At 33.8% G+C, this 26162-nt stretch overlaps 1 protein-coding gene across 7 annotated transcripts in view; it reads right to left on the bottom strand.

Moving 5' to 3' along the window:
- The window catches only part of PCDH11X (protocadherin 11 X-linked), a 490061-nt gene that overhangs the window by 82387 nt on the left and 381512 nt on the right, over positions 1 to 26162 (bottom strand). Inside the window, exon 7 of one of the 7 annotated variants that reach the window (XR_010834843.1) lies at positions 5557 to 5627. The exons of the other annotated variants lie outside the window; for them this stretch is intronic. The gene's annotated coding sequence lies outside the window, so the exon portion shown is untranslated. The remainder of the gene's footprint in view (positions 1 to 5556; positions 5628 to 26162) is intronic. 7 annotated transcript variants of the gene reach the window in all.

Raw genomic sequence — 26162 nt, forward strand, 5'->3', positions numbered from 1 at the left:
GTAGATTTTCAAAGACATCTGCTGGATTTTGCTGAACAATTCTCAAAGGTATTGGCAAAAAATATGCATAGACAAGCAGTTTCAAGCAGTTTTGAAAATATTGGATTTCTATCTATGGAATTTGACATAAGTGATTTTTTTTTTTTTTAAACAAAGTTGCTGGAAAAGGCACCACTATTACTTGGAATGACTTGCTATAAATAGTGTAGAATAAAGTGTTTTTTTTTTTTCCCACACTTTTTTGTCTCCCATTTTTACTTATGTGATAGAACATCACTAATATAAAAAGAAGATAATGTAGAGTTGTAGTTACTGGATAAAAAAATTACACAGCCTCTAGGCAGCTGTGGTTATTATCCTATAGCTAGGCCTAATTTACAAGGGAAGTCAAATTTAGCTTGTCTGTAAATCAGGAAAAAGTAATTTTATTGGCTATAACCCTGTTTCATTGCCATGGATAACTAATTTAAAACAAACCTCCTGCTGAGACCCCAAAAAATAAAAGGAAACAAATTGTCTTTGAACTTTCTACTTTTCCAGCAACAAGTTAGTACCTATATGGTTCTACTATGGCTCTATTATTACAATACCATAACATGCATGGTGCAAACCAACATTTTCTGAAAAGTACAACCTTTTCCTTTAAAATCATCAAATTTAGGAGAAAAAATAAACAGAACTTTAATGCTTTTCTACTTGAAAAACTAGGTATTCAGAAATAACATACCCACATTGAGCCACTAAGCTTTTTTTTTTTTTTCATGTGAGCTTTGAACAAGCAATGCACATAAATGCAAATTAACTTACTGAGTTTCAGCTATTATAGTTCCTGTACACCTGACAGGTTACACTACCTGGAAATGATACTTAGCTTACACTTTCAGATATTATCTGGGATCATTTGTGACTTCGAGGAATTTTAAGTATTTTCTTTGTGAATTTTTGGTGGCTAAAATAGTTAATGCTGGCACCATGTTTCATTTTAACCATTTGCGTTCTATAAGCCATTTCTGTATGTTTGCAAATTTCTTTTCAGCATTATTTAAACTAGTTTCTTTGAGTGAAACAATGTGATTTAAGAAAAAAGCTAAGCTCATTTAAAATTTTATCATTTGTATTATTACCAAAATTATGCCCTATAAATAGAAGCCAAACAAAAAAGATGTGTGCTCTTAAAGAACAAAACAGTAAAACAGATGGAAGACAGGTGCAGACAAATTACGTAGCAGGATGGAATAAGAAAACACAAGGAATGACAAGATATCCAAAAAGCACATAGCTGACTGTTAAAAGCATCTCATCACTCAGGTAAGATGAGAATGACTTTCAGCTAAAAATGTGTGATTAAAAACTTTAGAAACAGTAGTTTCAATTGACTGCAGAAGCTGGTGTGGGGTGAGACTGTGAGGAAAAGTGCTTCAAACAACCTTAATGAGAATACTGAATAAAACAAAGAGAATGGAGAAAATGGAAGCAGTGTTAAAGGTCTTTTTTTTTTTTTTTAAAGGCTGAGAGGCTTAACCCTTAATCATGTTTTTATTGTCAAGGGAAATATAAGAAAATGAAAGATGAAAGTGCAAAAAGTATACATAAATGTGGATAGGACAAGCAGAAGTCCTAATAGGAAGCAGATGAGAAACTTGTGCAAGTAATGAAGGATATTTGTGATGGAGAAAAGAATGTCAAACCAAAAGGATGGCATATATATACACCTCATGTTATCACTTTTTTAGTGTTGTTTTTTTTTTTCCCAGAAGAAAATGACAACATTTATATATATATCTATGCAGGGATATAAAACATTCAATGGAAGCAAGGGAAGAACAAGAAGGGAGCATAGACTTGAGAGAAGTTTGAAACAAGTCCAAAAGACAGGGAGTGTGACATGCAAGAAAAGGCTGATGGCACTATTAAATACATTCACTGAAAAGGAGAAACAACTTGCCTCAAAGAAAGAAGAGTGTCCAATAAAATAGTAAAGAGAAGATGTTTTGGTGCAGAGAAAACTTGTAGTAGGGCCATAGATTAAATGAAAACTTGAACAAGGAAATAAACAGCTCAAAAGAAATTCATCATTAGCCTGTAGGCTGAAGCATCCAGCATGAACATAGGATATTGAAGGGAGGAAAACAGAGAAACACGTGGAAATCTGCTTCTGCTAATGGGAAGAACTGATTAAAGAGTAAATATCAGTAAGTTAGAGCAAGAAAGAGATAGAAGCTGTTCGTGGTATCACTCAAGGGAAGAGAAAATATGTGAAGAGAGGAAGAGTTTTGGAAAATAAAGTAAAATTAATTTCAAGTAAGGTGTGTGAATATAACCTGTCCAATATTAAGTGATTCCATTTAAACTTAAAAAAAAAAATAAAAAAAAAAATGTTTGTTTTTAGATACTATTCTGACATATGTTTGGGCAGATCATAGTAGAGAAGAAGATTCTGGAGACTTGAAGTTAAAGGTCTTGATAGAACTTTCTTATAAATTTTCAGTTTATTGCTTTTTGATAAAACAGTCATTAAAAGTTCTCATAGAAACAGACCTGAAGATTCACTCCACTTTTTGCATATATTTCTATCCTACCTGTAATTGTAGTACTAAGCAATGTAATATTAGATGCAGTATAGTAAAAACACTGTGCAATTAAATGGTAATTCACTTTGAAAAGAATGTAGGACAAAATGACTTTATATTTAATTTAAAAATGCTTTCTCTTTAGACACCGGTGATTTCCGTGATCTATTTCCTGTGCATAAATAAACAAGTATGCATACTGTAAGTGATCATGAATAAGTGACTTGTGATCTGTATATGACATAGAGGGTAAAAGATAGGAAAAAGGATAAAATTCTGAATCTGACAAGATCACATAATGAAATTAGTAAGTATGGTTGAACAGTACTGACAGTACTCTGAATGCAAAGTTGATCCAAAATCTGAGCGTGAAGCCAGAAATTTCTAAAGGTCTCGTGTTTGGCAAAACATTTGATCATATTAGATCAACATTGCATATTTACTTGGGTTTTGCATCAGAATTTTTCTATCTCCAAACATATTACCTGAACTGGAAGTGATGTAAATCCCAAAGAACTGTAACAGAAGAAGATGTACATATTATAATGTAGGCCCCGCTTTCATTTAAATCAGAACCCACTCTCTGCAATGAGGATTCGGGATGAATCATGAGGGCTAACAGTCTTCTAAAGTTAACAGTCTCACTCAATCGACATAATTACCAAGAAAAAATGAAACAGGCTCTCAATATTAAAACAAACAAACAAAAAAAAACAACCTACCACAATTGGATATATCTGTTCACATCAAAAAGGAATGTCACTTTAGTGAACTGATGAGAGAAGTGTACATTTGTATGAATACAAATGCTTACAAGTCTTGAAGTTCTTAAAAGTAGGATGCTCATATTTGTGACAATGCTGAAGTTACAGTATTTTGTACTACATGTTGAGCTATGTAAATCGAGCAGCATTTGGGGTACTTGGCTTGTTCCTCAGAAGACTAAGTCTGATAAAATTTTGTAATATTCCTCAGAAAGTGAGCTGTCTAATCTTCAGCAAAGTCGTTCTCTGCTCTCATTCTGGAGAGAGTTGCCAGAACTACTCCTGTTCATCCACATTACTACTTTAAAGATAGGCTATTTACAGAAATTTACCAACATTACAATCCTCAAGAAGGTTAATTGGAATTAACTAAAATGGATGAACTTTGAAGTGGATTAATTACATTATCCTAAGTCCTTGTATAGATATTCCTGTTTAAAATTAAAATGATCTTAATTTAGTTTAGCTTATTTCACTACTAAACTAAGGATAAAACGATTTAAGATAATTTCAGAACTCATTTGCATTAATTTTCCTGTGTACACATGTGTAAACAAGCACGAAGATCCTAAAACCTCATTTAGTTTCATTAAGCATATCAATAATACATCAGAACTGTAAGATTGGTTTTCAGACACAAGCTCTTCACAATGACATCATTTACAATGATCACAATCTATGAGCTTTGCAAAGTTTTAAAATCCTTCTTCAGATACGGAAATTCCTTTAACAGAAATTACTTTCTATACAATTGTACTAAAAAGTGGAAGAGAGCAAATGGAAAATGTTATAAACATCCTGATTTATACAGATTTCATCTTTGAATAATGGCATTCTAAAGACAGGAGTCTGCAAAGGTATTTCATACACAAAAGAAATATATACTTGGATTGCCATGTTGCTTTAAAACCAATAAGCCTAAAACACATGAGAAAATGTGGAATTCTGTAGCACACAATTAAGATCAAATAATTTTTTTAGCAGCCCCGGTAAATGAAGGCAGATTGCTTATTGAGGTTATTCAGCAAATAGGTGATGAAGGAGTTCTAATGAAGTCTAAATGTATAACTAAGATATTCTGAGTAAAACACTCGACATGCAGTAAGAAACAAGTCTGTATTCACTGTCACAGGCATTTCATCTAACAATTTTCTAACAGCTGTAATAAAAAAGACCTCAAAGAAAACTTATCATGATATTGTTTCTAGTAGAAATTTCTTTCATTTCTTTATCAAAATAGAGGAATATAGGGACTGTAAAAAATATATTTACATGAAAGAACTATTGAAATATTTGTAGCATGAGAAAATTTTCCAGTGAAAACAACAAGAGATCATAATAATACCACTAGTAAATTTAATCTTAGTGAATAAGACTACTGAAGGAGCAGTGCACTGAATTCAATCTTCAGAACCACAGTGTAATCATTAGGAAGATTTTCACCAATAAATACAAATTGCACTGTACCTCTCTATTAGCTGAATCTTACTAATTATGAATATAAAAATCATCGGAGTTGATACATATTTTTTATTATTGTTAGACTGATAAAAAATAATGTTTCTTAAAAATAAAAGTTTTGCTACCTTAGTTATGCCTTGAGTAAAGTTTTAACAACTCTGATTTCAAAATATTCTTTTCAAATGCAGTTTGAATTTCTGATTGTCTTGTATCCTAGGAAAAGGTATAGCTGGATGCAGTGTTAATAACAGGTAAGGAACAAGAATCAGGAGACCATGAGTATTTCTAAATCTACTTAGAGTATCTTGTGTGACCTCAAGCATCTAAACTCTTTGTATCTCATTTTCTCAAATTTTCAACTGAACACAGTATATGTTTGTGTATCTCTGTGATATATAAGACTAAAAAGAGATATAAAATATCATACAGTCGAATAAGATTTTTATTATGTACCATGAGACCATGAGACTCAGAGGAAAAAAATAAATAAATAAAATAAAATATTTTTAAAACTGGTGTGCTCACCATAGCATTCAGTTGCTCAGGCAAGGAAGGGGAAAATGACTAAAAAATCCTGTAGTCGTTACTGACAAATGAACTTGTAAAAAATAGTGGAGGTAAATTAGCCAGGAGTTAAAAGATAGTTTTGAAAAGAATCAGAATGCAGCATTTTCTTTTAGATCTCTGTCAGACTAGAAGTTATTTCAGTTATGTTTTGCATCTTATCGCCATACACAATTTCTACTGTAGTTTTGAATTACCGTTATTCCTCCTCATCTCAGGCACACTAGTTTCGCAGAGCATTTGCTGTCTTTTCACCATAATCAGAGCACTGAGAGAAGAAAGAATAACATTAGTTCAGATTGCTGCTGGTCTGACTGCAATTATAAGACAGAGCTATGACTAGTTTGTGTTCATTAAATAGGAAGGTTACAGGTATCTTTGAACTGACACTCATTCTTTGTGTGCAAACATATTCTCTTTCATGTTCTTACCTCCAGAAGGTGTCTTTTAACTAAACTTTTGGAAAAAAAAAATGAATTGGCAGTACATGCTTCATCTTTCATAATATCTAATGTGAATTTTTTGAGACTTCTTAAAATATTTTAAAAGGAACATTTAAAAATTGGAAAAGTCAACTCATTAAGCAACATATCTATAGTAAAAACTTCTATCTCCCACTGAAGGCAATAACAACAGCCTCTCTGAAAATTTCCTCTAGACAATAAACAACCTTTTTGAGTTTGACACTTTCTGAAGTGACTGATTCTGACTTTTTCAGAAAGGTATTTTCTAGAAGTACTAGATATGTGGAAACATTGCAAAAAAAGGAAAGCATTCTAAATTCTATTTATTATGTTATATCCTTTTATGTCCTGAGATACTGTAGAAAAATAAAAAAACTTTCCTTGAAAGTCATATCACTTTTGCAATGTTTTCTCTACTTGTGACAGCTTAATTAAAAAATAAAACACTTCTGGAAGATCTGTACACTAACTGATTGTTAACTAGCAGGGCCCCTAGTAAAAATAACTAATCTGCATGCTCAAGTGATGCAGTTAATAGACATCTCTGTTAACTTATGTGAGGCAACCAACAGACATCTAAGTAAATTCCAGTTCAGGTGATAATTTTGAGTGGAACCTACCTTTGATTATTTTTGAACATCATTCACAGTAAGTACTATTCACGATTAACCCATAATCACATTATTCAGTGGTACATAAATGTTGCTGATTCTAGACTTCATGTACATAGAACAATGCAACAAACCAAAAAAAAGCACCAAAAAGCACCAAAAAAGAGCACCCCCAAAAAATGATCATTAACCTGCACATCAGCTATTCAGCACCAAGAAGATGAGTTAGAAGCAATATGGTAAGAGAAAAAGTCTTCCCATTACAATCCGATCTAAGATACAATTGAGGGATACCTGCTGCACTCAAAGATGTGTGCACATCCAGATTGCCTGTAGGTGCTCCAGATTCTTTGTGTTTGCTTTTTTTTCCTTTTAATTTTTATTTCCTTTTAATTTCCTATTAGCAATGTTTACACTTTACAGAAAAACTGAATCTTGATTCTTCATTCCCTTTGTTGCTGTCCATTCAGGTGGAGAATAGGCAGACATGTGTTGAGCTTGTTCTTATCTGAACTTCCTGGCTCAGAACTCCTCAGCCAGGAATGCAAAGTACAGATCCACAGTGATCCTGCAAATTATATCACTCTAATGCTCCTCATGCCTCAGCAGACTCAAGCTTTTTGATACCATGATATGCAGAACCAGAGAAGCCCTTTAAATACACCCATTTCTAATTCAGTAAAGAAAGAAAAAGAAGAAATGTTTCTTATAAGACTGTCTTTCCTGCATTTCACACTGAAACTATTTCTAAAAAGAGCAGAGATTTTTGCTCATTTAAAAATGAGTTATGTGATGATTACCTCAAGGAATATTAAGAGAAACATGAGGATAATTCCATCAAGGCTTTTAAAAATCCTGTATGCAATTTGTCTTTCTTTTCAGAGGGTTAAGAATCTAAACCGCGATGGCAGAAACAACCATTTATCTGCCATTGTTCATTCCTGGGAGTTATTCATAAGCCCTGCATTAGTTTTCAGAGGGAGCTAACTACCTCAACTTTTATTCCAAACATGTACTGTCTGCACTGTTCATTGGTTGGGTCATACACAATTTACTCTTTTATGCATTCTCATCTCATTTTTGCTTTCTTATTTAAATGCAGTATTATTTATTGTGGTGTAAAAAGAAAACAGCCTGAATCCAAGGTGATTGCTAAGACAAAACAAGCGATAAGTAGGTTTTGTCATTACTACCCCCATAGTATCATTATCTACATGCTAGTGCCTAAAGTCGGGAGAGTCAGAGGTGCTTGGGTTTTTTTCTAGGTCTTTATTTCTAAGGTAGTTCTCAACCTTTTTTAATTATAGAGATGTCGACAGCTCAAAGAAAGCAAGGAAATGAAGAACAAGAGTCATAAGCACACTACGGCAGTGTATTATATTGGCACAATGGATTTTAATTGCCATCATTGACACTTTTTTTTTTCTTGCAATCTTTAAAGTATGAAATATGGTATGTACAGTCTCCCATATGCTGTAGAAATCTGCAAACTGACCAATCAGTAGGAATCGTGTGTGCACACATATATTCTCTCACACACTAACTTTGGATGAACACAGTGTTAAGATTTAAAAAGTCAAGTACTCAGAGAGTACTGAATGCCTGAGCTAAGCTTTTCTTTGTAACCTTTGAGGTCTCTGTGTGTCTGTAGTATGATACAGGTTTTGATTCTATGGTATTGTGTGCAGAGAATTCATTTAATGCATAGTTCATTTTGTTAGTGTGTCTTCATTAGTGTGTGACTTGTTTCATTTTTATTGCACACATCAAACTCAACTCTCAGGACAGATCTGTTCACCTCTTGACGGGGGAATTATTCATCTCTCTACTACCTCTTCTATAACATTGATCACTGGGGTATCTGGCTTCACTAATATTAATGAGTCTGCTTTCACAGAGGTTTTGTGAGATGAAATATGTGATGGACTAGAACTAAAGAAATTAAGGTAGAGAGAAATTAAGATTAAAGATACTCTCAAATTTTTGACGATCAGTCTGAGGCAGTTAGGACCTGGTAGCTCAGCATACTTAGAGCACCTTACAACAAAGCTTGACAGAAAGAAAAAAAAATCTACAGAAAAGTGTTTTTTTTTTTTTTGCTGGAATTTATTGATTTAAAGAAATTTTAACATGTAATGAGAAAAGTAGTTTTAGTGATGCAATTAGATATAGTCCGTGCTTCACGCTTAGTTAAAGAAATAACAGAAAATTAAGTTGCAAACTACCGTCTATCCACCCTTTTATGACATAAAGGATCTTCATACACAAATTATATTAATCCTACCTGAAAAGTATTCCAGTCTGCACCTTCATTCCATTGATGGTCTAGAGTGTGCTAACACATGACATTGCACCATAAATCTGTGCATTACAAAGATTTATGAAGCCCTAGTCTGTACGTCATTAGCAGAAACTCAGCCATCAAGAAACATACAAATAAATTAAACAGATCGCTAAACAGAAAAAATAAAATAAGTGCAGTATCGCTAAGAAGAAAATATTGTCAGGATAAGAAAGAACAAAGACAGTCGTGATAAATGACTGTTCATGTTATCCACTTTGCACAATATACATTCCACTTTTAAAAGTGGAATGCTTTCAAAACTTTTAAAAGAAAGGCTACAGAAGAACACGTTTACACTAAGGCAGGCTTTAAGGTTTGTCAGAATAGCTGCTAGTCATTCTACCAGTTTCTGCCTTCTCATTACATACTCTACTTTTGAATTTCTGCATGCATGACAGCCATTCTACTTATTTATTGAAAGTCTTATTTCTATTTTACTTCCTTCAGGAAAACATTTTATATTATCTGTTAAGAGAATGATGCGTAAACTAAGTTATACGGTGTACACATTGGACTACAAGGAAGCACTGCAACAGATACTCCACCTAATTATGAGAAGATATGGGGCAAGATAGGCCTTTTCTGGATCTTGAATTATTTCCCATTAAGCTACCTAATGACCCTAGGATATTGGTGAGTCCCAACCATTTTTTAATAATGGATATTATGACTCATCCATCCATCCTGCCATACTTTTCAATGCACCATTGAAAAGATAGGAAGCCATTTTAGTAAAATATCCTAATATATCATAGCAATTTAACTTCTAATAAATTTTATTATTGCTTTTAATTCTTTTTTTTTTCTTTCAAGGATATTGATTTTGAGAGTACACTATTCTTGCAATTAGATACAACCGGTTTTTCAGTATGTAATCATTTTTGCTTTGTAACTTTTGTAGGAGACATACTGCCTTAATATAACCTCAGATCTCTCTGGCTCGTACAGATGTTAAAATAACAAGGACATAAATACGATACACAAGTGAGTGAATAGAAAATAAGACTGTATGTATAACACTCTAAAGAAATGGCTTTATTGTCTGACTTGTCAACACACTAAAACCTAAAGCTGCTACATACCTGCACACAAACAGCACTTACAAAGCAGTTAGGTGAAGCAGACAAAGGTAACATAGCTTTTCACTGGGTAACATGAAATGTCCTCACATTTTCTAGAAGAGTTCTCACAAACAGCCTACTAAGAAATACAGCAGGCATCTCCACAGAGGTCTCAGCAATCCATTTCTCAGCAAGCACATACTCCAGGCTCAGCAAAAGTATTCTGTAGAGAACATATTTTATGATCTGCTTCTCTGTGAAAATTTCCATAAAAACAACAAGCTTCTTTGGTTAGAAGACAGTGTTTTACAGGGCTAGATCACTGTTTGTTCTATCCATAGTACTTGTTTAAGCATTACACTGTGAACTGCTTCTCTTTTATTAACAATTTTGCTGCTGTTCTGCACATATTAAGCAGCTTCTCTAGTGATGCAGAAACAAGGCATTAAACCACAAGAAGAAATGTTATCCTAATATTATCACAAAAAGTATATTATATTTAATATTCACAGGAGGGGAATCAATATCGATGTTTAGTTCTTTTGGGGAGATATAAAGTGTTAAACACTACATGGAGTTTTGTCGGTACCTTTTCTCAGAACTAATGCTGATTGCTATATATATATAACCTAGTTAAAATTTCTGTTCTATTGTCATAATATTTGTTACAAGTCATAGTTTTTTTTTTTTTTTTTTTTTTTTTAAATCTCAAGTTATCTTTTATTTTTTGGTGTACTTAGAGTAAGAAATTGACATTTTTTCTTATGTATCAGCAGGGTGGTACAAGCCCTTTTTTTATGATCTACATGAAAACATGGTCATTATTGTAATCTGGATCTTATTTTTAGTACACACAGAATTCCCCCCCCCAGTGTCCTTCAAACTGTAACTTATAATTATCAATGCCGGAGTAAAGAGCAAATTCCTGCCAGAGAATGTAACAAACTAAGCATAGTGCTTGGTTAATGCAGTAGAGTAGAAATAGTTATTTCTTATGATTCCATCAAAATTAAATGGGATTTAAATGACTTGAAGACCTCAGGTACAACTCCGGAGCCAAGATGTTTTGTTTTAGATACCTTCATTGTACACACCAACACTGTAGTCAATATTGCCTCATAACCTTTTTTGGGCATTAGGAAGAATAACCCTCAAAAAATTTATATTTTGAAGTGATTGTTGTCTTATCCTATCTGTGATTTAGATTAGAATTGTTTTTAAGAAAGCACTAGAAAAGCTGATTCATAAAGAGTAATTCAAACCAAATCCAAACACCTCTGGAACCACACAGATGTCCTTATGCACCAGATCACAAAGATCTGTCATGAAACAAAGTACCTATTCCTCCGAATGACCTAAAAATTGGTAAGAATGATTTAGGAATTACCTGTTTCATTTCTCTTTCTAGTCACTAGAACACAGATATTTTTTTCTGCATGTATACTTTTTTTTTTTTTTTCTTTTAAGAGAAATAATAGCTTGCAGTGTATATAGCATTTAAGATGCCAGAAGCATCTCTTCTTTCCTAAGGAATAATAAGTTTCTGTACCAGCATGGGTATCTGAAATACTTAGAACCATTATTGATTTTACCATGTATAAAACAGCTGAAGCATTAGACAGCAGACATTCCTAGTCATAAACATTACAAGGTATCTCTGTATCTTCAGGAAATACACAGTGCTGTTGTTAATGCAGCTGATTATTCACTTTGGAATCAGAGTCCTGGAAGTGTCCTTGGTATCTGCTTCTACATACTTCAGCTGCAATGACTATCAGAAGGGTAAGGCTACTACTGGGTATTACAATGCAATGCCATTTTAAGCACATACCTGAATACGTCATCTTGCTGGGGAATTATCTTTGTAATTACAATTGCAAATCCATCCTACCTGAAAGTATCTGAAAATTTTAGTAGCCTTATTAAACATGAGAGAGTCAAGCAACCTCAGTGGCACTGTGCTTGTGAAAAGCACCCCAAAACAGCTTAACTGACCGTATCACCTCATTTACACTTACGGCATCCCTAACTATAATTAAAACGAACAAGCAAACAAACAAACGCTCAGAAGTTTAATGTCCTTGTTTTAAATCATGCACTGTATTGGGATTGGGAAACAATTATTCTTCCTCTTTTAGGTAAACAGATTATCATTCTACTAATTATTCTCAACAGAATAGAAGAGATGAGAAAATAATCTAAAACTTTTCCTGATGGAGTTAAACCCATGACTAGGCTTAATAGGCTCATTATAATGATCAACAGCATTTGCCTTGCTACTTCCAGAAAGAGAATTGTTCCTAGGATAACATTTGAAGCTGACTTCCAATACACAAAAATTTTGTTGCTGCCTATATCATCACGCAAAATGGAATTATCTCTGTGCAGTTCTGTGGAAAGAAAGTTCATTTAAATTTATTTATTTATTTATGTGATTTAAGGGTAGCTTATGTACAATTTGGGGCAGTTTAGAAGCATCTGACCTGGGCAAAGAGATACCTGAGCAAATTTGGGTAACGGAGCAGGCTACGGGTATTAGCAGGGAAGGGTTACAATGTTCCCAGTACGAAAGCTAGCATGGCAGGCAGCTCAAGGCTGTTCCATATGAAGGTGTCCTTTGCAGCTGTTGATGGGTTCTGACGGAATTATGAAACAATTAGCACTCTACTATCCAAATTTCTAGGTTTTAATAAGAACTATACTTGAAACTGAGGAATATTTACAAGTGCTGACTGAATATCAAGTGGACTGACTCATCAAGAGCAGAAATGCAGTACTTGTACTTTTAGAGATTTCATTTTGTGGGAATGATTGAATCAGTCTCCATATAGTTAGAGGAGTCAGAAATTGCTTATGGACTGCATGACAGTATATATAAAAAAAATTAAATTAAGAAAATTAATACAGAAAAATTAATACAGATAGCAGATAGCTGTGTGAACAAGAGCCTCCATCGGTCCTTTTCTTGTTCTACAACTGAGTAAGTACCCACATCAAAGTTATCTTTAGTTTACCGCTGCAATGATTAGAAATTAAGTTGGAACTTGTTATAGGAATTAATGAAGTACAAGATCTTACTCACTGGGTGGGTTTTCCCCAGAAACCTACAATACTGATTACAAAACTCAATTAATAACACTTTTAACGTTCAGTAATTTATCACACTTAATATTTTGCTATCATTTTATTTCTTTAATTATTTTCCTTTTTTACAACTTCATTTTCACCAACATTAGCTAACAGACAAATAAAAAAGATAAGAAAACAATATTTTAGGTCCCATTAGGATTTTCATTTAATCTTAACAGAATACTTAATATATAAACGGTATTATGCAATGATGGGTCACAAGACCAAATATATAAGTAGATAAAATAATTACAGAATGGTTTTTCAGTGTTTGTTCATGCAGTTTGGTTTAGAATTCTTTCTGTTTATTGTAAAGTTCTCCTAAAAGACAACTCTGATGCTGACTTCTTTCATCTAAAGCAACAGGTAATTCCCCAAATCCTTCGTGTGTTACATTGTCCAGTCCACCTTCAAATGAGTAAAGAAAAATTTACTCATTTCTAAAGCCATACATGTTATTCATATGAAAACAAGCTAATTAAACCAGAGCCTGGAACTAGACAATAATATTTGTAATTAAAACCAACTGTGCTATTGAAAGTCATCAGTTCTGGTAGCATTGCAGAACATTGCAAAGTTGATACTTAAGTTTATAGTGAGAACACCATAAAGATGAACTGCTTACAGAAATAAATAGAAAGTAGATAGAAGTAATTAATAGAGCTTTTGTTTAAAGAAAAAATACAAACCCAAGAAGAAGGAATGTTAAATGAGGTAAACTGCCTACTAACAGTTTACTTATATTGATTATTTAATTATGGAGTTACCATAGTCAATAAACATTGGTTAAAACCAGTCAAAATAATATGAACAGTCTTGTGATTAAAGAACCTGACTACAGTAAGAACAATTTATTGCTATTTCCTCTCCATTGTAGAGAATCTAAATTATAAAAGTGTTTTATTAAGTCTTTTTCTGCCTGTTTCCACCTTTAAAATGGAATCCAATAACAACTGACACAAGAAGCTTTACAGAGATTAACTGAATAGTGTTGACAAAGTATTTGATAATGTAGGAAAAATGATAATGTAGGAAAAAAGGTCATAAGGTCAAGAAGAAAATTTACCAAGCTTTTTTTTTTAAATTCATTGCAATAAGATTACAATCAGAAAAAAAAAAAAAACAACACCAATGTGATATTACAAAGCATTTCTGCCATTTCCACTAGAAACTGCAGAAATACATAATTGAGATAGTACAAGGAAAGATCAGAGAGAAAAACTCTCAGTCGTTACCAGTGGGCAAAGGATAAATTCTAGAAATGACTGTTATTTTACTATTTTTTATTACTTGATCTACAAGAGTAAATGAGCAAACTAATGACAGAAATTTAGTATTTCTCCCCATGCATGTTAGACCAAATAATAGCTGCTGAACCATAACTACTTGAAGTCAAATATCCAAATTTAATTAGTTAACATCAGACTGTCAATTCTGCTCAGCCACAACCCTGCAAATCAGAAAGTTCTATAATGTATATGGTATGTAGTCATATGTTGAAAATAATACTTATTTACAGCAAAATATACCAAAATTCACAATGATTATTTCATTCATTCTATGGCTTATATTCTGCAGCAGAAATAAACTTTAAAATACTTAAAAGCATTGAATTCCCTAGCATAATAACAAAAAAGTACCTGTAGAGAGGTTTGCATATGGAGAACAATGAAAAAAAGTTTTCAATTTGGTTTTCTACTGAATTACTGAAGAGTAAATTTATTTAAGTCACTTCAATCCACATTTACATACACTACATCATGAATTAACCAGCAACTTTTCTCATGAGTGGGCAGAACACATTAAAGCAACCAGAAACACAGTTTGATTTGTTTTCTCCTGTAGCCACATTGATTAATATCTATACCACCATACATTTGGTTCTGATGCGTGCCATGTGTCCTGTCTGAGAACACATTATTTGATCTAACGAAAAATTATCCTTATTCTTTTCCATTGATTTTAGAAGAGTTTTGATTCTTTATGCTGGAATTCTATTTCTTCAAAATATAAAAAACAGCAGCCATTTCACTGATCATATTTTTGTTTGTTTGTTTGTCAAAACCAAAACATCCACAAAAACTTGAAGACTTTGACAGTGAAATAACAAAGCATTTACTTAACATAATTTCAAAATGCATCTTCATTGTGTTTATTAAATGAAAAAAGCAAAAACAAAACCAAAAACTTGATATTGCAACAACAAAATATATTATTTTACCCCAAAGTACTATTTTCATTTAACTTCAGTGAGCCAGGTTTTTTAAAAAACCCTTTTTTTCTGAATTTTTATTTAACTATATATAAGCTATTTGAACACCTCAAATCCTTTTCTGGCAGGTCTTAACTGGGCTTGAAAAATGACTTACTGTGACAAATGAACAGTTCATCAGACTATCTGACAGCACATGAATAAGGACTGATGCATATTTCAGTCTGGAATATTAATTGAAAAATAGAACTTCCAGGTGTTTTCAACACTGGGTTTAGAGAGGATAGTCTTAAATAAATGTTTAATACATTAAAAAGTACCAAAAAATTAAAAAATATAAATACTTAATAGTATTTGGTTGTCACCATTTAAGAGTAATAGAAAGTAATAAGATAATTTAGAATAAAAGATAATTAAAAATTTGACCTCCTTAAACATGAAAACAGTCAAGTTGCAAAGAATCATGTTAGTCGTCTTCTGTGAAATCCAAATAAAAGCTTTGTGATTGGAAGTTGTAATAACAGAGGCCAATTTTATCTTTGTAAGCAATCATGTGAATCAATATCTTGCACATATACATTTTACTCATTAAATACATGTTTAGAGCTCTATTTCCACTATAAGACAATTGCTTATTTCAGTGAATAAGAAGTGAACCAACAGTGCTGATTAAGAAGTGGCAGGAAAGCTGCAGTGAATCATAAGTCAATGTAGCTCTTTTGTCAACGTCTTAAGAAAAGCCTAGTTTGTGGCCAGCTACTTAGTTCCTCTATGATTTTGTTTTGGAGGAATTCTCTCCTGGTTTGTTGATGGATTTTACAATATATAAGATATGCAAGGCAGAAGTTGTGTACAATTACCGTAAAACTGGGTCAAAAGATAACTCTTTTATAAAAAAATAAAAAATAAAAAAAAAACTACACAAATGCACAACGCATTACCCAGGGCAAGTGAAAATAAGTATGAAGTGCCATACCTTGCATTAAATAAACTAAGCTGGTTAGAGCAGCAACACTCCGGAATTATTTATTAGGTAAAGATTATTGCTTGGTTGCATAAAGAATGCACTGTAAGCATTGTGGAGTTTTTCAGAAAGAAGAAAACAGAATTGCACTCCCCTAACAATGTACTAAAAATTGCAATAAAGAATGTGGCCTGGACATACTGGCCAGGAACTGAAAAAGGCTCAATTCAAGATTATTGAGAGATTCATGGATATTTATATTAAAAGATGACTCCAAGGCATGAGTAAATAAGGAAATGTAAGTACATTTCTACCATACCACCTGTAAGCAGATGGGAGAGAATTCATTATCAAACAGAGTTAAGTGTAAAATGGATTTTTGTTCCTGTAAAGGAACATCACACAAATTACCAGGGAAACACATGAAGATTTCTAGGGTAACAAGTGAAGTTAAAACAGTGCACTGTTTGGATAAAATTAGGCTGTCTCAGAGTTTACAGTGGTATTTTTGCAATGTTTATGAGCTACCAGATGAAGAATGTTGGTGAGTCCTTTTGCCTCCAGTGTCTTCTTAGCCCCTATGGTTCATTGCACCTTGAGTTTATCTCCCTTGGGAACTTATTATGCAGTAAATAAGGCTGCAAATTTATAGGGCACTCTGCACTTATTCCACTTACAGACACTGTTAACGTGCCATAAGAATCCCCTGTAAGAGTTCACTCTCCCTTTTGAAACCAAGTAACAGTAAATACAGACAATCTGCATGGGGAATTAGTACAGATCACTAAATGTGACGTAGCTTTCTATCTAAATTTACTTCTTTCAAATACAAGATTATCTATGTAGAAAGAACCGTAGACTTCCATCTATATGTGCTGGAGCACTTGCCGTATGTAGATACACTGTGCTCAGATTTCCTAGCCCCAGGAGCTGCCATTAACTAGTGCCACATGTAGTATGATTAGATGTCATTGTACTGTAGGCATCAGAATTGTCCCTCCTTATTAAAGAACCAAAACAAATATAAATCAAAACAGAAGTAAATATAAGTATAGATAACATGAACAATTGCAAAATAGAAAAATATTTAAACATAAGTATAGAAAACATGAACTATTGCAAAATAGAAAAGTATTGCCCTCAGAGCTGTGTTTTGTGCTTCCATGTCTTAGAAAACAATGTGTACCCACTAGAGTGCCACGTCCAGTAACGTTACCTTTGATTTGTTCCTACAATTAATGATAACAATGCTAAAACTACAGAAGTTTTAAGAGCTCAGGCATGAAATGGGAACTTAGTTGTGATTCCTGTCCCCGCTAAAGTTTCTGCTTTCCACTGGTGCTGGAAGCTACAGCAGTAGGTTTTCTTTCTTTTCTGAAGCAAGTTGAACACTTGCAAATGTTACAACTCAGCAGACTTTCATGTCTTATCCAAAAGCAAAGCCTTAAGATAGAAATTGCAGGAATATATTTGTTAGGCAAAAATTCATAGGTACTTAGCACTGCACAGAAAAGACAATTTCACTTAGAGTTCCTATGAGAACTTCAGCTGGGATGGTATCTTACAGACCATAACATAGCCTTAATAAGCCCTTGAATCTTGCATTCCTTGCTCTGCCTCAATTCATTTCATTTATTAAAGTATCAGCTTGCAAATGCATTATGGAAAAATGAACACAAAGCAGCAGCAAGAGTTTCAAGTATTTCTATAATTTATTCCTGCAGAGAAAACAAACAAAGAAACAAAGAAACAAACAAAACAAACAAACAAAAATAGAAAATATAAGAAGTTTCAAATGAATAAGTGGAAAATATCCAAAAAAGTCATCTCCAAAGTTCAACATTAATGCTTAGAAGAGCCTCATTATTCTTTCTAGAACTCCCTACATTAAATTTGAATGCATGTGAATGGTAGTACCAAGAGGGCATTGTTCTTTATTATCTGTCACAAGTGACCACGTTGTGAAATCAGAGCCAGAAGTTAAATTTTTTCATCAATTGTGTGGAAAAGCAAAATTTTCCAGGCTGTTAATGTTAATGATTCAAGTTTATAGAGAAAAACAGGAAGGTGCAGAAATATTTAAAACAAAGCAGTACCATGTTAGCACTCCTTAATCTACATGACTTTATGATTTTAATAGTGATAACTGACCTTAAAGTGTTTTTTTTTTCAAATATTTCAATATGGTCTATCAGTTTGAAAGTAGAACCGATAGCCTTTCTGCACTGTGAGATCAATATACACATATACAAATTATTTGAGGATAATTCAGCTCATCATATTATTTGTGGCATTTCTGAAAGCAGGATGTGAATATACTCAGCTGAAGGCTTTCCAATAAAATTTGAAAGGAGTTATGAGAATTGGATGCATCTTTCCTTTTATAATATACGCTACATCACTTCTCCAAAGCTATTGCCATTCTCAAATGAATATTTCTGATTATTTGTAACAGAGTAAGGATCAAGGAGCATTACAAACTGGACATAGGCAGGACAGAGCTGCATCCCAAGATACAATGCTAGTAGGCAAAATCTGAGATTTCTTTCATTCTATTGTTAGTGACCTCAGTCCTGACTTGTCTGTAAATGTGAGAGGCAAATACGTCTGCTTCCAGCACAGTCCAAGGCCTTTGACAACCATATACCAGGTAGTCATACGCGACTGAATATGTCTATCTACTTGCTGAGCATGGTTTATACTGCAATCCATAAACCTGTCTTCTGACATCTTCTGAGAATATTCTTTTTCTCCCTCATCCTCAGAACTGATGGAATTTATCTTTGTTACTTTATGTTAAGTATGCCTGTTACTCATCAACTATATTTCAAAATTGGTTAAAACATGCAAAATGAATTCTGTGAATCAATTCCAGCAGTAGTTGTTTAATAACATACACAATCTGCAGCTAACTCCATAGTAATCGGATAAGTACAGTAGTTGTATATTTCTCAATATGATGTGGTATCTTTATGTATCTGCAAGACATTGTTACCTCAGGACCAATTGCAAAACAGAATTAAGTAGATTGTTTTGATTTTGAAAAGGACTAAGCCACAACAAAATGGGAAAAAAAAAAGATAAGGAAAGTGTGCACATGTACATTTCCTGTGACTTCTGCTTTGCAACTGATCATTTACAACTTCAGTAGGTACACAGTAAAAGAGAGTAAGATAGGATACATTATTTAAAAAAAAATAGTATAAAGCTACTGGAATTTGGAATAGCTAAAAGTAAAACAGGCGGTTGCAGATCATTTTATAAGAAGTATTTTTTGGAGTATTTTGTACAATACTAGAGTGATTTACAATTAGCAAATACTGATTACTTTCACTATGTCAGTTCACGATAAGCATAAGAAAAACATATTTTTTTTTATCAGTACCACTGGGATTGTAATTTTTAAAAAAGCATTTGAGATTTTCAAATAAATTCATTTTAAATCAATATATTTTCATTCACTTCCAGTGGCACTGAAGTTTTCACTCTGTGCTACTGGAGTTGTGTTTAAAAGTACAGTAAATATACTGAAGGTATATTAATCACCAAAAGTAGACATTGTTTTCAAAGTATCTAACAAATTTTGAAGAAGTTTTATGATACAGTATGAATCATGGAAAGTAGTTTAGTGATCTCTAATTAATACAAATATCAACAGATATTTTTTATTCTCTGTTTTAGATAACATTCCCACTTCCTTTTCCTTAAAGACTTGACAAATTACAACACTATACTTAATAAAAGAAATCGTGAAGAGATGACAGATGTTAAGGGTATGTATGTAATAGAACAGTATAGTTCATATATGTATGTGTACTATAAGTTCTGTCTGAAAGAAATTCCAATCCAGGGTGGAAACAAAGTAAGACAAAAGCACTAAGATGATATCATACTCTTTAAAAGTGTGTTTGGTGGGAGAAAGCATAATCATTTCTTCCAATTCATGTGGTCAGCAACGTCATATTCTACTACTAAATGGATTAATGCAAATCTACAAATATAATCAAAACTGTAAAACAAATGTAAAGGCTGTTTTCTTATATAGTCCTGTTCCTTTCTACCCATGATAGCCTCTGTAAATCCCAATGTTCTCCACCTGCAATTCTTTTGCTGCTGTGACAGTATTCGGATAAAAAAAAGACAAACAAACAAAAAAAAGAATTAAATTCAGCTACTTCCTCCCATTCTCAAACACTTTTAAGATGAGCAAAATCTCTATTGGCAAAAAGGTTAAGTCAGTACTTTGAAGATAAAGATAGTTTTATCTAAATCATTATAAAAAATAGTTTTCTTTGTAGAGATACACAACCGTCAGACGTCATACTGAGCCTTCTGTATTCCAGACAATATAGTTTTAAAATTATAAGCTGTGAAATCAGTCAGAACATGTTCCAAAACCACTGAGTACTCAAAACAAAAGACTGAAATTAGCTCTACAATGAAAAGGTGAATAAAAATTACTCTGTAATGGCAGACTTGTTAAATACTTGATGGGCACCTCTAAAATAACCCACAGGACACTCCAGGTGACTGCAAAATCATATAGTGCTGCATTCGCCCCTTGAGTCCACACTGTGACATAGATTATATATTTAGAATTTCTGTAGTCCCTTATCATATATAACAATTCAAAAGACTGGGATCTGCAGCAGTCCCAACATCTTCCTGCCAGTCTTGACACTGGCTAAAGACTTCTAAATATTGTGATTAAAAGTCTCGGCAAAAGTTGGAACTGGCACAAAAATGAAGAGTGATTGTTCATTACATACAAAATGCTATCTATCCTATTTAATTTTGGTATCTCTAGAGCTGGGAAAGTTCACCTGTACTTGTACCTTCAGATGGGAAATCAGGTCTTGTTGAGCTTTTGGTTTTAAATTATTTGGCTATTTCAAAATTAGTAAATTCTCATATTATATATATAAAAATCATAATTAGTGCTGCAAGCATAGCACACAAGGCAAAGATGAGATTCAGATCTGGGAGTCTTTAGAGATTTATCACAATTATGAGATATTGTGCGTTATGAAGTATTAGGAGCTAAATCCATAAAATACATGGGTTTTGCCCTGAGCATTTTTAATGGGTTAAAAGACATTTCACAGAAAAAAGCAATTAGTGAGCATGTTTGGAAATTGGTAAAACCATCTTGATATGGAGTTGAAGATGCCAGAGGGTTCAATTTTAATCTTTTTGATGTTCTGAAGTTTAGTTAACAATAAATCTCTTTCTGTGGGAGTTCTGCATCTATGTATATCGGGCAGCAAAAGTATGTCTGTGTCCTTATCAAATACCTCCCTCCCCCAACATCTTTCTAAGTGTCATGGATAGTTACTAAGATGAGGAAATATCATTTAAAAATATTAGTGATAAATAAGACAGAAAAGTTATATTCACAACTGCAAATAGGTCAACAGATAAAAGTACATTTTGCATATCGAACCTTTCTGAGATGCTCTTCAAGATGTGAGGTCTTGGGTAGCACTCCAGTAATGTCAGCTAAAATCCCACCAAAATCTGGGGGATCTTCAGATTATATCATCTTAATACTATTCATAGAATCATAGAATCACGGAATGGTTAGGGTTCGACCGCCCCCATATTAAAGAATGTCTTCCTAATATCTTATCTAAATCTCCCATCCTTTAGTTTAAAGCTGTTACCCCTTGTCCTATCACTGCACCTCCTGACAGAGTCCCTCCCCAGCTTTCCTGGAGTCCCCCTTTAGGTACTGGACGGCCTCTACAAGACCTCCCCAGAGCCTTCTCTTCTCCAGGTTGAACAAGACCAGTGCTCTCAGCCTGTCTTTGTAGGAGAGGTGCTCCAGCCTCTGCGCATCCTGGAGGTCTTCTCTGGACCCGCTCCAACAGGTCTTGTGCGGGGGGCCCAGAGCTGAGCGCAGCACTGCAGGTGGGGGCTCACAAGAGCAGGGCCGGGGGGAGAGTCACCTCCCTTGCCCTGCTTGCCACACTGCTTTGGATCCAGCCCAGGATACTGTTTGCAATAACTCATTGTTATTGCAATAACTTGCACAATTGCATTATTATTGCAATAACTCATTAGCTTTCCACGTGAAAATTAAGATTTTAACCTTTTACTGTAAAAGGAGGTGAAAGAAAAAACAAATCCTCTCTCACACAAGAAAGGCATTATTTCTCATATTTTCCTTTTTTTTCAGACATCATCTCATTATTTGGATCATAGTTTTTGAAAGCCCATCTGCTCTTTTAAAAAATAAGTTTACAATTCAGCTCAATATTTTTACTGAATATCAAATATATATATCAAATAATAAGAAAGCAGAAATATAAAGTTGTAATACACAAGAAGAGTAAATTCACAACTCCATTTGCCCTCGTTTATGACCTATCTTAACTTGCATTATAATCTCTCTTTTTCAAAAGCCCCAAACAAATGATTACCATTTAGTAACTACAGGAACATGCAAACAACCATGCTAGTGCAGGCCAAAGTTTCACCTAGCCCAGTATGGTGCGTCTAGTTTTGTTGGTAAGCATGTGCCCAAGGAAGGACAAAACTCTTCTTGTACCCTCACAGTCATCAACTGTATTCTGCAGACTCCTGAACCTCAGGTGGTTTGTTTAATAATCCCCCATGGATCTTTCTTCCAAGGATGTATCTAGTTTCCCCTAGAATATTTTGCTAGTTTCCTTAGAACTTCTTGCTTCCTTTGATAAGGAATTTCACAGACATAGTACCCACTCTGCATGATCAAACATCTTCCTCTATAGCAAAGAAATGGCCAGCTTAATTGCCTGGCACAAACTGTATGAAAAACAATCTCTAAAGTAAGAAGAGGCATAAGTCAGAAGGTCCAGTGCATACCAAACATTCATGGTGAATTCTGTGCTGAGGTCCAGATAGGGACCAGATCATAGAGAAAGCAAAAACTATAAATACTTGTACATAAACATATCTTTAAGCTACTGAGGGGAAGTTCTGGAACAAAGCATGGCAATTTTGTATTCAAACTTTGATTATGGTATGTTAGGCCTATTCCCGTAGCCCTTCTGGATTACAGAAAGCAGTTTATACAAGAAAGCAGGAAATATTTGTGAAGAGCGTGTGTCTGAAGACCTAAGGCTGAGAAAAATAATTTGAAAAGAGAAGATTTTGTTATCATCAATGAAAATGTCAATGCCAGTCTCAACAGAGCTTTTAAAATAGTCACTTTCCCTCCAGAATTTGACAGTTTGCATAACAAAAGGAAGTAACATTTAAACAACCACACAAATTAATAGAGAAAAAGACAATTTCATACTTCATGATGTTGTTCCAGACTCAAGAAATCATGAGGAACAGCTTCTTTGTAAAAAGGCTAGTGCTTGTAGTGATTGTGTCCTCTATTACTGCTATATGAATCTTTGAATATTAAATGATTTTTGTCTATCAGGACATTCCTTGCAAACAAATTATTAAATGAGTTACGACTGCAAGTGAATTAGGAAATGACATACAGGACCTTGCTTCTGCATGGATTATATGGGTATATCTACCAATGCCTTTTCACAGTACCGTCTTTAGTTTAATGTTCAGATATACAAATATAATTTACTGAGCTATCATTTTTTGGTAAACTGCACTTTGCAGACAGTGCAGAGAGATTTGATGTCTCTCAAGGTAGATAATGGCATGAATAATTCATTAGGCTTACTGGAGTTAATGTTGTTGTACTCAAGGTTAAGTATTCCCCCATCTCCATATAAGGAATTACTTGATTGTTTACCTTAAAAATGAACTTTCTTTAAAAAGCCATTGTATAAATAATAGCATATGTCTAGCTGCCATAATTTTTAAACTAATCCATCAAGGTATCAGCAAATAACTATATACTGAATAAGCTTACTTCTTTCCCCAGGTACTTTACAACTCTTCATAACAAACACAACCATTTAATGAAAATACTGTTGCTCTGAGACATTTTTTACTCCTTACTTAACTCTACTAATGATATGAGTGATTTTATTTATTGAGGACAATAATATAAAAGCAAAATTGAGGGGCTATGTCTAGATTGGTCATGAGATTATGTACAATTAACAAAGCTAACAAGAGTGAAGCAATGTGCTATTTTAGTCAAAATCACAAATAAGCTGTAGCATTTAGATTATCCTCAAAGTGGGAAAAAAACAACAACAGCACACAAACACACGTGCCCCCCCCCCCCCCCCCCCCCCGAAACAAGGCCATGGAAACAAGCCAAGTTGTTTGGCTGGTGGTGGATTTAATTAAAAGCAGCAGCCAGACAGCTAACTACAGCTAACTAAATGGCTTCACTGTGTCCTCTACGAGCAAGTCCTGCATGGCAAGATCAAATCCCGCAGAACACAAAGTCCTTTCTGACAAGAGCAGCCTTTACCTCTAGCTAATAACTCCCTGATCAAACTCCTATTGAACCCAGCAGGAAACAAGGACTTTGTTGAACCATTCTGAAGGGACTCGGCATCTTAAAGAGGGATGTCTCGGTTTCTCCAATGATAATATAATGCAGATTATTTGGAAAATTTCTGTAGGAAACAAAAAGAAACTCACTTCAGTATTCAAGGGACACCAGTTACTTAGACTCTCAGATTCTTTAGGAACTGGAGTACGTATCACTTATGTATGTTTAAGTCCCAATTACTTGACTGGCTAGAAGGTCTTTTCACATGCACAGGTATGTGAATGATGACTCTTGCTTGCCCTGCTGCAAGACAAGGCTTCAAAAGTATGCCTCCACTTAAGCATGCTCCATTTCAGAATATGGATGCTCTCGCTAATCACACTGAAAGAACAAAAAACACTTAATAGCACCATTGAATGTTTATCTATTAGTAATGCACTGCAGGTGATAAACAACTGTGGGAAATTATTTCGTCTTGATTGAAATCTACCAGTATATTTTGAGCGTTGACTGTACATGATATTTACTTGGTTTCTACCATTGCAGTGGTCCTGCTCGTTTATCTGACTCCCAGATCTCTTATTTCTTGCTTCAGCAAATGATAACAAACTATTAATTTGTCTTCACATTGCATTTACTCATAGCAAGTGTCATCTATCAGGTACGGTCATTGGTGAAATAAATTAGCTACATTCCTGTTCTGTTGATAAAATAATAGTCCATGCTCTGAAAACTGTCATCGTAAAGCAAAACTGTACTCTAAAGGAAGTGTCACTTAACAAGCCTGGGAAAGTGCAAACATAACTGATCAAATAGTACCCTTTACTCACAGTTCACAAATAGTAAACTCCTTGTGGAGAATTATAGCAAGACAGTAGAATTTCCTAATGTTAGCAAAGCTACAGGACACATAATTGCGGATTTCACAGAATTCAGGTGAAAAAGAAAAGCTATGTAAAATTTGGTTGTTATAGGAAATAGATAATTACTTTTCTAAATACTATTAATGAACAAAATCAGGAACTCTTCCCTTTCAACCTGTGTATGCACAGATTCTTTCTTTTCCCACAAAACATGCATATGGTCTGAATACTATGGAAACTTTTGAAAAATGTAGCTTGAACTAACGGGTACTAGTTCCAGAATTCCAGCAGGCAGACTTAAAAATAATACTTTTTTTTTTTTTTTCCCCATCTGGAAACACAAATATTAAGTAATAACAAAAGATCAATTTAAATCCTTACGGATGCATCTAACACCTCAGCCATTGGCACAAAATGGGCACAAAGCCTATTCAGAATGACAATAGATATGCATCTCTAGACTTCCATTCAGAGAATTTATCTAGAATTTCTGATAACTACTCTAAAATGAATTACCAGTGCTGAATGAATAAGAGCATTTTCTCATTCTGAAATAGCGGTAATATGTATCTGTGTTTTCCACATTAGTTCAGGACCATTTTAATTGCCAGTATTAGGAGGCAGAGTTCAGCATTATGTGCTTGTGCCTGCGAGCACGTTAAAGAAAATTTCACAGTGATCTAAGAGAAGATGTAATAAAAAAGGGAAAATCAAAGACAGAAAAATGGCAACTTTTAATTAACAAAAGGTT

This window comes from Anser cygnoides, chromosome 13 (genome assembly GCF_040182565.1).
Source record: "Anser cygnoides isolate HZ-2024a breed goose chromosome 13, Taihu_goose_T2T_genome, whole genome shotgun sequence".
Lineage (NCBI taxonomy): Eukaryota > Metazoa > Chordata > Aves > Anseriformes > Anatidae > Anser > Anser cygnoides.